The sequence below is a fragment of the Lissotriton helveticus genome, chromosome 2_2, assembly GCF_964261635.1.
Source record: "Lissotriton helveticus chromosome 2_2, aLisHel1.1, whole genome shotgun sequence".
NCBI classification, from domain to species: Eukaryota; Metazoa; Chordata; class Amphibia; order Caudata; family Salamandridae; genus Lissotriton; species Lissotriton helveticus.
The window spans coordinates 177497452-177513144 of NC_136060.1; the positions used below are offsets into that span (position 1 = coordinate 177497452).

General features: G+C 48.4%; 1 protein-coding gene across 2 annotated transcripts in view; it reads right to left on the reverse strand.

Annotated features, from left to right (window-relative positions):
* NSUN7 (NOP2/Sun RNA methyltransferase family member 7) overlaps window positions 1-15693 on the reverse strand; it is a 972952-nt gene that overhangs the window by 145877 nt on the left and 811382 nt on the right. The window lies entirely within an intron of this gene.

Sequence of the window (15693 nt, forward strand, 5' to 3'; positions counted from 1 at the left end):
TAGATTAAGACCAATACTGGAATACCCTTACTGGTGTATTGGCCCGTCACGCAGGGATACCGTGGCTCATAGGGGGGGACTACACTTGTGTTTTCGACTTGCACCTAAACAGATCACATCCCCCACCAATTCACTCCCCAACACACAAACAAACAGAGCGTTTCCGCCGGTGGCTGGACCACTGGTCCCTGGTAGACACATGGAGGGCGCTGAACCCAAATGATAGGCTATACTCCTTCCACTCCATCCCGCACGACCTGCGAGTCAGGCTGGATAGGTTCCTGTGCTCCACAGACTTGCTACCCAAGATACAATACGCAGATTATATGGGGCGAGTACTATCAGATCATGATGTGCACATAGTGGTCCTTCGTTGGAGGCCGCCTTGCCCTCTGGTTCCAACGTGGAAACTGCCCCAGGAGTGCCTTACTGATCAATCCTTCCGCCACACTCACAAGGATTACATTAGGGAATACTTCCTGCGAAATGCTGGCTCAGCCTCTTCCAGGACAATAGAGTGGGATGCATATAAAGTTAGTGCCAGGGGTCATTGCATCCAGCAGGTGGTGGGGGTGCGGCGCACATTAGAACAGGCATTGAGCGGAGTTGAGAAAGCGCTGGTGAACCTCTCTCGGGGCATGGATCAGGGAACAGCCTCACGTGCACAACTCTCGACAGCGAAGCTAGCACATGCAGAGGCTATGAGAGACATGCGCAAGTATAACTTCCGCGCCTATGCTGCTCGAGCGCACGGAGAGGGCAATAGAGCGTGCGCGCTACTAGCCTGGCTGGTCAAACAAGACACGATGTACCATCCCATTACCGAGCTCGTGGACGCACACGGACAGCTCAAACACTCCCAACTTGACATCTTGCACATATTCCATGACCATTACGCTGAGGTGAATCGCGCCCCGGCACAGACGATGCTCTGCGAGCTGACTCAATTTCTGAGTCCGCCGCGCATGCCTGTAATATCTCAGACGGATAGAAACGACCTGGACTGCAAAATCACGCCCTCCTCAGGTATGGATGGGTTCCCCCTGGAGTACTACAAAACCTTTATGGCCGAGATAACGCCCCACTTGGCATCCACATACGAGGATGCCCTGGCCAGGAGTATACTGCCAGAATTGTTCCGCGAGTCGCTGGTCGTGACGTTTCCGAAACCGCATAGAGACCCCACACTCCCGGCCTCTTACAGGCCGATCACACTGCTGAACGCGGATTACAATATCCTGGAGAAACTACTAGGCGACCGCTATATTCAAATCCTCCTGGCCTTGGTGCATCCGGACCAGTGCGGCTTTGTGCCCAGACGCAAAACACCTCCCATAATCTGTGTAGACTGTTTCACCTACAAGACGCAATCACAGACCGATTCCCACGGGCGGCCTGCCTGATCTTTGATCTAGAAAAGGCGTTTGATACCCTGACCTGGCCTCATCTCTTTGCTGTCCTGCGGGAAATACAGATAGGCCCCACACTGACGGCGTACACCCAATTCCTATACAAGGGCCTCACCGCCAGGGTGAGAGTCGGGAAACGTATCTCGCCTCCGTTTCCGGTGGAAAGGGGCACCAGGCAGGGGTGTCCCCTCTCCCGCCTCCTATTTGCACTTGCGGTGGAACCCTTAGCCATCCGGTTGTGACGGGAGGGGGAGGGATGGGGCATCCTGATAGCGGACATGTTCCACTGCGTCTCCTTATACGCGGACGACTTGCTCGTTTATGTTAGGGATGCAACAGGAGACCTCACCTCAATCTGGCGCACTTTGCAAGATTTCGGAGACATGTCAGGCCTCAAAGTCAATTGGGGGAAGTCGACGATCTATCCACTCAGTCCTGACCTGGCACCCCATGACAAGCAAATAGGCACACAGACCTTGAAATGGAGTGAGGCGGCCCCCAGATACCTAGGAGTGCGGTTATACCGTTCCCCGGGGAGGACCTTAATGAGGGAAACCATCGCAGGGTGTTGGCGGGCCTTTGCTCCGCGATCGGCTTCTGGAAGACACTCCCCCTTGCGCCTATCGGGCGAGTGGCCGTAGCTAAAATGATAATGATAGCCAGACTACTGTATCACTTCACAAATCTACCAGTGATCCCACCTCGGTCCTTCTTCCGGGAGTTGGACGCGCTTCTCACAACGCTGATCTGGGGGGACAGGCGGCATAGAATAGCCCTGCACACTTTACAGCTACCCACAACGGAGGGAGGTCTGGGTGCCCGTCATTCGAATCATATTTCCTAGCCGCGCAACTTCAGTGGCTGTCTCACTGGACAGCTGAGAGGCACATGGGTGAGACGATCACTGACAATGGGGGGCTGCCCCTGCCCGCCATTAGACGAATACTGATGCCAGGCTCCAAACCGGTCCGCACGCACCTGATGCAGGTCACTATAGCCCGCAAGTGCATGATGCGAATCCACAGGATGTTGAAGGGGCAACCATTATACTCCCCACTGATCCCCTTGGTGGGCTTCCCCAGGAAGGAAGGATACTATACCGAGGGGGACTTGCGGCATGGACTGACAGTGGAGTGACAGAGATGGAAGCTCTGTTCCACGAGGGGCAACTGAAAACGTATGAACAGCTAGTCGAATGGTACGGCCTCCCACAGGGGCAATTTCTAACACATAGGCAACTGTTGGACAGCGGTCAAGCATATTGGGACCTGCGAGGCGGCGAACCCCCAAAGCACCCAGTACTACACACGAAACTGCGGATGGGGGCAGGCATGCACCTAGTGACATGGCACTATAAGGCCATTCGGGAATTAACTAAGGTTTTCCTAGACAGGTTGCGCCAATCTTGGGAGGACAATGTGGGCCGAGTCTTCCACGACAAAGAGTGGACACAAGCGTTGGAATATCCTAAAAAAGTCTCCCGGAACTCCCGCTTCAAAAATATACAGTTTAATGTTCTACATCGCACTTATCTTACACCTGATAAGCTGCAGAAATACTACCCAGACACAGAATTCAAATGCCCCCGGTGTCAGGCAGTAAATCCAAACTTCAAACATACGTTCTGGGACTGTCCGTCCCTGCAGCCATACTGGGACAAAGTACACCACACACTGCATACATTAGTCCACCTACAACACATTGCCAAGTGGCAGGCGTGCGCCCTGGGAATCTACAAGAAAAAGAAGCCTGAGAAACTGCAGTGGCGGTTTGCATCCCGAGCTATCCTCCTAGCCAAAAGAAACATAGCCATGCATTGGAGGGCCCCCACTGGACCACCGGAGGTGGCCTGGATAGGAGCAGTGAACAAGTGGGGGGCAGCGGAAGAAGAGACCCTGAGGGAGGAAGAGGTAAAAGGCACACGCAAACACCCAATTTCTATGGAAGGGGCGCATCTTCGAATACAATTTAAGCAAGAGACAACTGCAGAGGACGCCCCAGAGCCGACACAACCCCCGCCCTACGACCCCGCTCGAAGCCCCAGCCCACAGGCCCCACCACTGAACGAGTAGCGCCCATAGAGGGAGGCTGGCACGCCGTGAGGAGTCAATTCTACTAATATGATCACCTGCCGATGCTATGGGTCTCTCCCCCCCCTTTCCCTCCCCCTCCTGAAACACGCATACCCAGCCAGCGCCGGCTGATGGCTAGCCCATGCGCTGGCCGTATATACCACTCGCCCCGCCCACCGCGCTTCCCCCCCTCCTTCTTTTTTTCTCAGGAGGTCTCCCCTCCCATAGTTACTAGTTCAGTTCAAGTCGGCGGTTCGGAGTCTGACTCATTTACACAAATGCTTACACTTGCACACCTCAAGTAGGGTAGTACACTGGCGGAAGGGCAGCAGTCCCATCCGGCTCCGTTATCATACCACCCTGGGGATCAGGTATACTCAGACTGGAGCCAATCTGTTGTCACCGAACCATGATTGCAAATGTTAAGTAATGTTTACGTATATGCTGATTGATCTGTGATCTGTCTTATATCCCACAAGGGACCTTTGAAAATGTAAAATCCTTTCGGTCCGAGTTTGGTGGCAGCTACTCCCCGCTGGGCGCTGAGCATTGAAATCACTTAAACGCAGCCCGTGTTTCAGAGGCTGGAAATTTATTTTATGCACTCCGCGCTGTGTATTTTGGGCAGAAGCTTTAATTTTAAAATTTATTAGAACTGTTACAGAATTTGTAGGATGTTTTTAATAGCACTCTGAAAAACGAGCACTCACTTGCACTCACCTGTGACCCTAATTGTTGTCCCGTGAACTGTTTCCGCCTAATTCTAAGGCAACCGGCACTCTAGCCAATCGCGGTTGTCGTGGGCGGGACAGGGGCGGCACCTCACGGAGCGTCGAGCGGTTAGCGCTCTAGACCTCCGCTTCTTGAGGGTATTTAGCTACTCGTCAGCCCCAGCGCGCAGCGATGGCGCGCAGGGTAGGCGCCATCGACTGCGCCGAAGACGAGCCAAAGACCAGCCCGTCTGTGCCCGTCCAGGTCGGGGCACGGGGCAGGAAACGCTGTCAGAGGTATGCTCTCGGCGGGCCAACTAAAGGCTCTGCGCCCTTGTACAAATAGTAAATGCTCTATTTTAACTCCTGTATTAGCGGGCTCTCAAAGCTGTCATCATTGTGCTTTTGCTTTATCCAATTATCAGCCTTACCCAGATGTGATACATAAACGTAGGATACCGTCCCCAACAGTGGCTCAGAACACTTGTTCTTTTACATTCTATACTGTCAACTGCAGATCACTGCCTCAGCATAAAGCAGACATTTACCATCTTTTAATAGAAGAAAAACCATGTGCGGTTTTCCTTACAGAGACATGGTTGCACGATGGTGCTGGCCCAGATGTAGCGGCCGCATTACCTTCTAACTATGCTATCGCTAGAGTCGATAGGGAAAGACAGGTTGGAGGGGGGATTGCTGTAATTTTTAAAAGGGAATTCAATTGTGTTTTCCAAGCGGTTAACATCCCTGGATGTGAAGCAGCATTTTTTAAAATTGCACTGAACCCTAATTTTACCTTTTCTGGTTTTCTAATTTATCGCCCTCCTGGAAGCAGTAATATTTGGGCTGCGAATTTGGCCAACGTCATCTCACCCTATTTTCTGAATGCCCAAAATCTGACCCTACTGGGTGATTTAAATCTCCACCTGGAGGATACATCAAATAGCACGGTTGCTAACCTTCTGGAAGATTTGAACACTCTTAATATGACATTGCGGAACGAGGGACCCACTCACCAAGCTGGCCATTTGTTGGATCCCATAATATCCAACCTACACGAACTAAAATGGTTGAAAACCGACCCTATTTGTTGGTCGGACCATTTTTTAACCCTTTTTAGCATTTCCCCTACTGACCCTAAGCCGTAACTTTTGGCTCGGCCCCCAATTCTTATGAGAAATTGGAAAAGGCTAGATCTGTCCGAGTTGCAGAATGCACTAAGGACTCACCCCCCCGTCTTGGGCACCGATATGGAAACGATAGCGCGTGAAGCCCATACCTGGTTGGAGAGAGCAGTCGACATCTGTTTGCCCGCTACTAAGTGCAGAGGCAATGTTCATCGCCCCCCAGCCCCTTGGTACAATGCTGAGTTACAAGTAGAAAAAACCAAGTGTAAGGCATTAGAGCGGAAATGGCGACAGCATTACGATCCTCGAACAAAGGAAATTTATCGTAGTGCCAGAAACCTCTACCACAGAGCCTGCACTAGAGCTAAGGCTTGTTACATAACTGAGACTATCAACACAGCCGCAAACAAAGCACGGACTCTCTTTAACACTGTTAAGGAATTGGCCGGCGCAAATTCTATGGCTGCCACACCTCCCTTGACCTCCCAAAAATGCCAAAATCTTGCCACGTTTTTTGTGGAAAAGATAGAGAAAATTATAGCCAACATTAATCCCCCGATGAGAGACGTTGGGGAAGCTCCGTCTCCACGCTTGGCAAATCAAACTGGACCACGGCTTGACTCCTGGCCACTCATTTCCTTGGACATCCTGAAATCCTTAGTTGTGTCCATTAAATCAGGCTCTCCATGTGATCCTCTCCCCATTAACATCTTGAGGCAGCTGGACAATCCAGCCCTGGGGACGATTGCTGATATTTTAAATGCCTCCATCCACCTGGCAACTGTTCCAGCGGCGTGGAAGCATGCCATGGTCAGCCCGCTATTGAAAAAACCGGCGGCGGATCCGGAGGTGTTGGCCAACTATCGCCCAATTTCCCTGTTGCCTGCGTTCTCTAAGATCTTAGAGAAACACATTCACGGTGTACTCTCAATGTATACTGAGAACAATAATTTACTTCACTTTACTCAGTCAGGTTTTAGGGCCGGCCACTCCACCGAGTCCGCCCTCTTGGGAGTTACTGAAAAGATTAGGGGACTTTTGGATGAGGGGCAAACGGTTGCTCTTGTCTTACTTGATCTTAGTGCGGCCTTCGACACCATCTCACATAACAGACTACTTGCTAGGCTGAGTGATGATGGTGTCGGAGGGAAAGCGCTTGAGTGGATCGCGTCCTACTTGAGCAACCGGACGTTTCAGATCTCGTCCTCCCAAGCCCAGTCTGACACCTTTCCGTCTCCACATGGTGTGCCCCAGGGCTCAATTTTGAGCCCGCTGTTTTTTTAATCTGTATCTCCGCCCACTCGCTGATTTAGCCGAGCGAGTTGGTCTAGAACTTATGTCTTATGCGGACGATTCGCAGATTATTTTTTCCCTTACCAATGCAAAGCCTTCATCCCCCTCTGCATTGAAAACAGGCCTGCAGGAAGTCTTCAGCTGGATGTCAACTAATCAGCTGAAGCTTAACGGGGAGAAGACGGAGATTCTTCTCCTAGGGAAAAAGAGAGATCTATGGCAGGATACTCATTGGCCGCCCTCCTTGGGTGTTTTTCCCTGTCCGGCCACTCAAGTCAGAAACCTAGGGGTATGCATTGATGACTCTTTATCAATGAAACAGCAAGTAAACAAAGTAGCTGGCATGTGTTTTACCATCCTGAAATGGTTACGGAAGATCATTTGGATGCTGCCTATGGATACCCAGAAGACCGTAGTCAATGCATTGATTACATCTAGGCTTGACTACGGTAACATCTTATACCTGGGCTCCAATCTAGCTGTGATCAGGCGGCTCCAACTGGTCCAAAATTCCGCCGCCAGGCTGCTTTGTAAGATCCCTAGGACAGCCAGGATCTCAAAGCACCTAAAGGATCTTCACTGGCTTAGGGTTGAGAACCGGGTTCGGTTTAAAGCATTGACCTACATGTTTAGGATCAAGGCAGGGACTGCACCAAAGTACCTGCAGAATTTGGTTAGGCCCTACGTCCCTGAACGAAACCTCCGTTCTTCAAATGGAGCCAACTTTGTGGTTCCCAGATTTAAACTGGCCCGTATGGGGGGAAAGTCATTCTCCCATCTGGGACCAGTCCTCTGGAACTCCTTGCCTTTGGCCCTGCGTAAGGAGGTAAATCTCGCCAGTTTCAAGAAAGGTGTAAAAACCTGGCTTTTTGACAAATAATAGCAGGCTTCAAATGGGTTGTTTTTCTGCGTTTTCGGTTGCTTTTTCAGCTCTTACATTTGTTGCGCCGGGAAACCCTTTGTGGGTATCTGCGCGCATTATAAGTGCAAAAAATAAAAAAATAAATAAATAAAATAAAAAGATTTAAACAAAAAAAGTTTAAACGTAAAAATTCTGTAAGTCTGCCAGGCAGACGTCAAATGTAAAACATCAATCATGTGAATGTTCACCGTATTTACTGGATCCTATAAAGTTTCCAAACAGACCAGGTCTTCATTATTACTGGAGAAGTCTGTCACCCGCTGTTGTCCCCATGGTTAATTGTACCTGCAGGCAGAAGAAACGATGAGTGCGGAAGATATGAGTCCAGTAGTCAGTGGATTCTGGCTTCAATAAACCATCCCAGTATCTGCAGGGATTCACAAAGTAATCACGTCCACCCCAGGGTCCAATATTAGTAAGCACCTGTAATCAGCTAGCAGGGATGCCTATATCTGAACTGCCTACACCTGTTATATGTGTCCTGTATGCAGCTGGGGACGTTACAGTATATTCAAACACAAGCTATTGGTATAGACAAGGAATACCACAGGGACTGATCTACCCGCAAGCCGTGATAAGCTTGTGGCTGGAGAACTGACGAACCAGCATGCGTCTTGTCCCGCTTGTGAATGCAAGCCATGTGTAGTGATCAATAGAAGTGAACAGATCCTTTTTGAAATTGTATCACCTGAGAGAGGCCTACGGGCTCACTCTTTTTTTAAAGTTCCGCTGCTGTGTGCTTAACTTGCCCTTTGGCCTACATCGGTTGGATGTGAAGCGCTACACAGCACAGGATTGGTGACTCTGCACTGGCTGTTTGTGTGCCTGGGAAGGGTGTAATACAGTGACACTGCAGTGCTGTCCATTGCATGCAAAGTGAGTAAATATGCTGGGTGTATATGTACCTGCGAAGAGAGCAGTATATGAAGGATATAGTGCTGTGCAGTGCGTGCAAGGTGAATGCATGTACTGCGTGTACATGTGCCTGCGAGGAGTACTGTACATTAAGTATGTAGTGTTATGCAGCAGGCGCATGGACAATGTGTGTGCTGGTTGTATGTGTGCCTGGAAGTCGCACAATATAGAAAGGATACAGTGCTGTACAATACATGCAGAGTGAATTCGTGTGCTGAGTGTATCTGTACCTGTGGTGGCACAATACATGAGTTCAGGACGGTGTGTGCTAGGGACATGCACTGAGTGCAATGTGCCTGTAATAGTACATTACAAGAAGGACCCTGGGTTCCATTTTGGGAGACCCAGGCCTGCATAGTGAAGACATAAGGAGGTAGACAGGTCCATCAGACAAAGTTGTGTATTGAGCATTCCTGTGAGCTTGGTGAGCAACACTGGGGAGGGGAGAGCTAGGCTTCCCCAGTACACTTCAGAGGGTTCTCAATCACTCAATCAATCAGGGGGATTATAAGCGCACTACTCATACGTGAGGGTCTCAAGGTGTTGAGAGGTGGGGGTCAGCAGATCCGCTTAACTGAAGAGCCAGGTCTTGAGGGTCTTCCTGAAGGTGTTCAGGGAAGGGGCGCATCTGATGTCTGCCGGTAGCTCGTTCTAGGTCTTGGCTGCGATGTGGGAGAAAGATCTTCCACCTGCCCTGGCTCTGCAGATGTGCGGGGTTTCGGACAGAGTGAGGTTGGTAGGTCGGAGGTTCCTTTTGGGTATGTTGAAGTTGATTCTGTCATTGAGGTATTTTGGCCCGTTGTTGTGTAGGCATTTGTAGGCGTGGGTTGAGGATCTTGAAGGTGACTCTTTTCTCCACGGGGAGCCAGTGGAGTTTTCGTAGGTGCTGGCTGATGTGTTAGTGCTTGGGGACGAGTCTGGCGTCGTTGTTCTGTATTGTCTGGAATCTGCGGTGTAGGGACTTGTTGATGCCGGCATAGAGTGCGTTTCCATAGCCCAGTCTGCTGGTGATGAGTGCGGGGTTGCCATCTTTCTTGACTCATGGAGGATCCATTTGAAGGTCTTTCGGAGGATTCGGAGTGTGTTGAAGCAGCTGGAGGTGACAGCATTGACCTGTTGGTTGATGGTGAGTGATGAGTCCAGTACGATGCCGAGGTTCTAGGTGTGGTCTGTGGTGGTAGGTGGGCTTCCGAGGGCGGTTAGCCACCAGGTATGGTCCCATGCTGAGGGGGTGGTTCCAAGGAGAAGGACTTCTGTGTTCTCTGCATTGAATTTCAGGCAGCTGTTGGTCATCCAGACTGCGACGTCTTGCATGCCTTTCTGGAAGTTGAGTTTGGCAGTGGTGGGGTCATTGGTGAGGGAGAGTATGAGCTGGGTATCGTCAGTGTAGGATACGATGTTGAGGCCACGTTGTCAGATGATGGCAGTGAGGGGGGCCATATAGATGTTGAAAAAGGGTCAGGCTCCGAGACGACCCTTGTGGGACTCCGCAGGTGATCTTCGTGGGATCGGAGAGGAAGGGTGGCAGTCTGATCCTTTGGCTTCTTCCACTGAGGAATGATCAGATCCATTCCATGGCTGTTCCCTGGATGCCGGCGTCATGTAGTCTGGCGACTAGTGTACGGTGGGAGACAGTGTCGAAGGCCGCTGATAGGTCTAGTAGGATGAGTGCTGCGGAGTGGCCCTGGTCCAGGAGGGTGCGGATGTCATCTGTAACGGTGAGTAGGGCAGTCTCTGTGCTGTGATTACTTCAGAGTCTGGATTGGGAGGGGTAGAGGATGACGTTCTCTTCGATTAATTGTATCAGTTCCTTGTTGACTGTCTTCTCTGCAACTTTGGCTGCGAAGGGGAGGAGCGAGATGGGCCGGTAGTTCTTTAGGTCGTTGCGTTCCGCCGTGGGCTTCTTGATCAAGGGCCTGACTTCTATGTGTTTCCAATCATCTGGGAGGGTGCCTGCTTTGAAGGTGGTGTTGATGATGTGTGGTAGTTTGGGTGTGATGGCGGCCATAGCTGTGTAGGAGATGTGAGGGGGGCAGGGGTCGTGAGGGCCCATGAGTGGGTGCCTTTCAGGGTGGAGGCAGTGTCTTCGGTCATGATCGGTGTCCAGTTGGAGATTGTGAGCCGGCTGGTGTCTCTAGGTGGAGTGGGTCCGTTTGTGGCATCTGGTGGATGGTTGATGAAATTGTCATAGAGGTTTTTGATTATGAGGTGGAAGTAGGTTCCAAGTTTATCGCAGAGGTCTTGAGATGGGGTGATCATTGTGGCTTTGCTGCGTGGGTTATTGAATTCCTGAATGACACTGAAGAGTTCCTTGGAGTTGGTCGAGTTGGTCGAGTTGGCGAGGATTCAATGATTCACTGAAATATCACAAGGAAGGGGCCTCAACACATCTCAGGAAGGAGACTGGGCTGAAAAGGGAATCATTAAGAGAAGGGCTGGGAGCACGAAATCAAGCTTTTGATTCACATATCACTATGGCTGACATCCATACGTGAACTCTAATTACTCCCATGACCTATGTTGTTGGACTATCAACGTCGGAATCTTTCCTCCTGTGACAGATGGATTTTCAAGAGAAATAGGAAGAGGAGAAGTATGTACTTCAAAAGAAGCAAAACCCCAACATAAAATTTCAAAGACCCAGACTCTAAATCAAATTTGGTGTCTGGAAATGGACTAAAAGAACAGAAGTTTAAGACCCCAAATATGTCACCTGCCAAGCAGCCAGACAAACTGTGTGAGAGGGGAAGCTCAACAAGACTTTCTGCCTGGGAGCAGGACCGGGGGGGGGCAAGGCCTGCTAGCCTCCCTGCTGGGTGAGGGGACATCATCTAGAGAAGGTGTCTCCAAACAGTGGATCACATGCTACCAGTAGGTCCCAGGCACCTTCATGGTAGCTGCCAGCCTTGTGTACATTTTTAAATGAGCGCAGGGTCACCATTTCTTTTTAAAGTTAAGGATAAGCTGTGTTTATATTACATTATTATCACCAGACTGCAAATAGCAGGGCCTGATAATTTAGTCAGATTTATGGCCCAGGCTGGGGCCAGGGCACAGAGGTGAAAACTGAATCACTGAGGTATTTAACTCTTAAACAAAAGTCCTTATCAACTCAATATTGGAGCCTTTGAACAAAATTATGGTATTGAATGCTTTTAAATAGGAGACAATTAAAATGAAAAGTTACCTTAATGATTAGGTTACCTCTTAGTTTGAATTTTTTACCATTTCAATGTGTTGTATTTACAAACCGCAGTCTTCCTGTTCCCAGTGGATCCTGTGCCATACGTACAACTGAAAAATATGGTAATTATTTTAAGTGGGAGTAATTTGAAGTGCAGAAAAATGTTCCATACTTTGAAAACATTTTCAGAACATTTTTCTGGACTTTAAATTTATCCAGTTAAAAAATAAATTGTTATATATTTGTGGTATACATGTAACGGTGGTTAGTAATGGGAGATGCACACCTCAATCAACAGTTTGGTGAAACACTTTTTTTAAAGCTTAAACATAAGCGTGCTGCGGAGGATAACGCAATGTCCAAATTGCGATAAGAAACATATGTAACAAATGACAACAAGCGAACCTGCTGACCCTCTGCGCACTGTTGCTATCCAGAGTGGATCTCTAAATGTTATACATCCTAAATGAGACAAAATAATGTAAAAAGACTCTTAAACCACAAGAGATTGCGTTTCATATATGTTTTATATATGTTTAGTTTTACTGATTTGGTCTCAGTGTGATTTGATATTAGATCAATACATACAAATTAATAAATTCATTTGTTCATCTGAACACAAAAAGAACTCATGATTTTAGAACAATATCATAAATTTTACATTCCTCTAGTTTCCTTTATCGAAATTGCCCTGCCCAATGCATTTCGGGCCTCATGGCCCTTCATCAGGGGCAGTACCTGCAAAAATAAAAAATGAATGGTAGTCCTTTTTGTGAGAGAACTGAAATGGTCTTCAAAATACAAGGTACATATGCGTGCCACAGTTTAAAGAAAAACCTAACACAAAGGTTGCAGTGCAAAAAAACATGTATGTCAAACAAACAGTATTACAAACTCACTGATGAAAATAAACTCACTTTAATATATTTGAACGTGATAATTCGATTTGTACACAGTGGGCCAGTCTGAGTGTGTAATAGGTGAAATCGCTATGTTACACACTCAGACTGGCCCACTGTGTACAAATCGAATTATCACGTTCAAATATATTAAAGTGAGTTTATTTTCATCAGTGAGTTTGTAATACTGTTTGTTTGACATACATGTTTTTTTGCACTGCAACCTTTGTGTTAGGTTTTTCTTTAAACTGTGGCACGCATATGTACCTTGTATTTTGAAGACCATTTCAGTTCTCTCACAAAAAGGACTACCATTCATTTTTTATTTTTGCAGGTACCGCCCCTGATGAAGGGCCATGAGGCACGAAATGCATTGGGCAGGGCAATTTCGATAAAGGAAACTAGAGGAATGTAAAATTTATGATATTGTTCTAAAATCATGAGTTCTTTTTGTGTTCAGATGAACAAATGAATTTATTAATTTGTATGTATTGATCTAATATCAAATCACACTGAGACCAAATCAGTAAAACTAAACATATATAAAACATATATGAAACGCAATCTCTTGTGGTTTAAGAGTCTTTTTACATTATTTTGTCTCATTTAGGATGTATAACATTTAGAGATCCACTCTGGATAGCAACAGTGCGCAGAGGGTCAGCAGGTTCGCTTGTTGTCATTTGTTATACATGTAACGGTGCCACATATTGGCGAAAGGTATGTTCTGTGCCAAAAGTACATACAGCACAGGCTCTCAGTCACCCGTACACATATATCCCATTCATGCAAACACATCTTCATACATCCCCAAAGACCTCGCTCTCACAGACAGATATGGCAGCCTGTCAGTGTGGCCCTAGGCAAAGTATTTTTTTCATACCATAGTATCTGGCTCCATGGACATTAGACTTAAAGTCAATGAAGCTGGGTGTGGGGGTGTCTGGTTACAATGCACAAGTTGTTTAGCCTTCAGTAGCTCACAATGACTTTCACTGATCAGAAGTAGCGCTTACTACAGAAAAGGTTGGAGACTCTCGATCTAGAGAAACTAAGACCACATGCCCTAGAGCTTGGAGCACCAGCGCCTGACTGATTGCTAAGACCAGTGTGCCCCGTGAGGAAGAGGAAAGCGATGAAGGAAGCAAGGTCCAGTGGGGCCCTATCAAGTGGACTCTTGATGCGAAGTGGGAGTGACCGGCTGCTGCACCAATCGGGTTGTTGCATATGTGCCGAACCGAGTCAGCGACCCCATATGCCAGTAGAGGGCTGCTGTGAAGATAGCTATGCAAAAGATTACTGTGCAATAAAGGTGGAAGCCTGCAACACACCACTGTGTTAACCCTATGTGCCAGGAGGGCATGCCGAGGAAAAGACTGCCTTGTGGATAAGGGCAGAAGCCTGCACAACACTGTTGTAGTGACCCCTAATGCCAGGAGCGGCCACCGTGATAAAGACTGCTGTGAGGTAAAGACTAAAGCCGTGCGTGGGAGCTGTGCAGCAACTCTGCACACTAGGAGGCGCTGCCAGGAGTACTTGTGCCATGTGGATTAAGCAAGAGCCCAAAATCTGTGGGTAGTAGTGACCCATAGGTAACCAGGAGCAACAGAGACTGTGAATGACCTGATCCATTAGAATGAGCGAGGACGCAGAGGGAGCATCACCACTGCAAATGAGGTTTGAGGACGAATACATGACGTTACAAGGCATTCCATTACAATGCATACTGTTACATCGCAGATTTCACAATGCAACTACTATTACACCGCATATTTTACAACGCATACCATTAGAACACATGTTCATTGAGATACATTAAAACTACCATTACAACGCATTCCATTACAATGCATACTAAAACTATGCATACCATTACAACGCATAATATTTTTTTCTTTGTTTTGATGGTGGTGGGGGGCAAATTTACTATTCCTACTCCTACAGGTGCTTGCCTCAGGGAAAGTGCTGGATGGTGCTGGGGGCAAAATTACTATTCCAACTCCGACAGGTGTTTGCCTCAGGGAAAGTGTTTGATGGTAGTGGGGGCAAATTTACTATTCCTACTCCGACCGGTGTTTGCCTCAATGTGTTGTAATGGTATGAGTTGTAATGGCACATGCATTGTAATAGTTGCATTGTAAAGGCATGACGATGTAATGCCTGCATAGTAATAGGCCTTTCCCTTGAGGACAGGAGCATCAGAATCACCATCGTAACCCCTTTTGGCAGTGTGGGAAACGTACTCCACAGAAATAGTGCAGAACACCTCTGATTGCTGCTGGAGCATGACTGCGAGGGAGAGAGTCAGCCTGAGTCTGGCGAGTGCAGCCGCTGAGTCCACGTGCAGCCCACTCACCAGATTGGGACCAGAGCTGCTGTGAGTGCCTGTGTACGGGAGGTGCTCCAAGATGCTGCACACGTCACTCCTGCTGGAGCCTGTAAGACTTATTTCTTGCCTATCGGGCCCGAGGGGGACTGGCTGCTGAAAGCATTGCTTCACTAAGACACTTTTGACTTGACTTTAAGTTTAAATCTGTTTATTAAGTAAACAAAATAAGAGTATTCCAAGGCAGTCAAGGACCACCGGTATGGAGCAAACAAAACGGCTTCACTTAAGGCGTTTTTAAGAAAGCCCTCACTCACCACCTAGTGATGACATGCTTCATCATCGGGCCCCACAAAAGGGACCTAGCGTCCCTTCTGTGTGCTACAACGCCAGATCTACTGCGGAGCGGGTTGGTGGGTAAGGACAGTGTTGTGCAAAGAGATTTAAGTGAATGATGTGAGCTAAAAAGGAAGTCTGTAGTGTATCAGAATTAATTTATTAGGATCACTAAGGACTTAAAAATAAAATCATGGGGGGCGTGGCCAGCAGCCGGCAGCTTAGGAGGAGAGCTCCGTGATTGAAGCGGCCTCCTAGACAATCCGGTTATTTATCCGTCGTTAATTGCTCCCAAGCGGGAAGGCGACGAAGCCCAGGACCAAGCGGCAACATCCTGGCCAACCGGCACCTCGATCCGTTGTTGGGATCGCGAGTTACAACCGGCACCGGTGTGGGCCTGTGCACGAGGTCCGGACCTGGGACTGTCCTACACTGAGGGACGGACAGGAAGTGCATCACCCCGGGCAGAGGAGTTCAGGGAACGCTCGCCTGGGACGGAC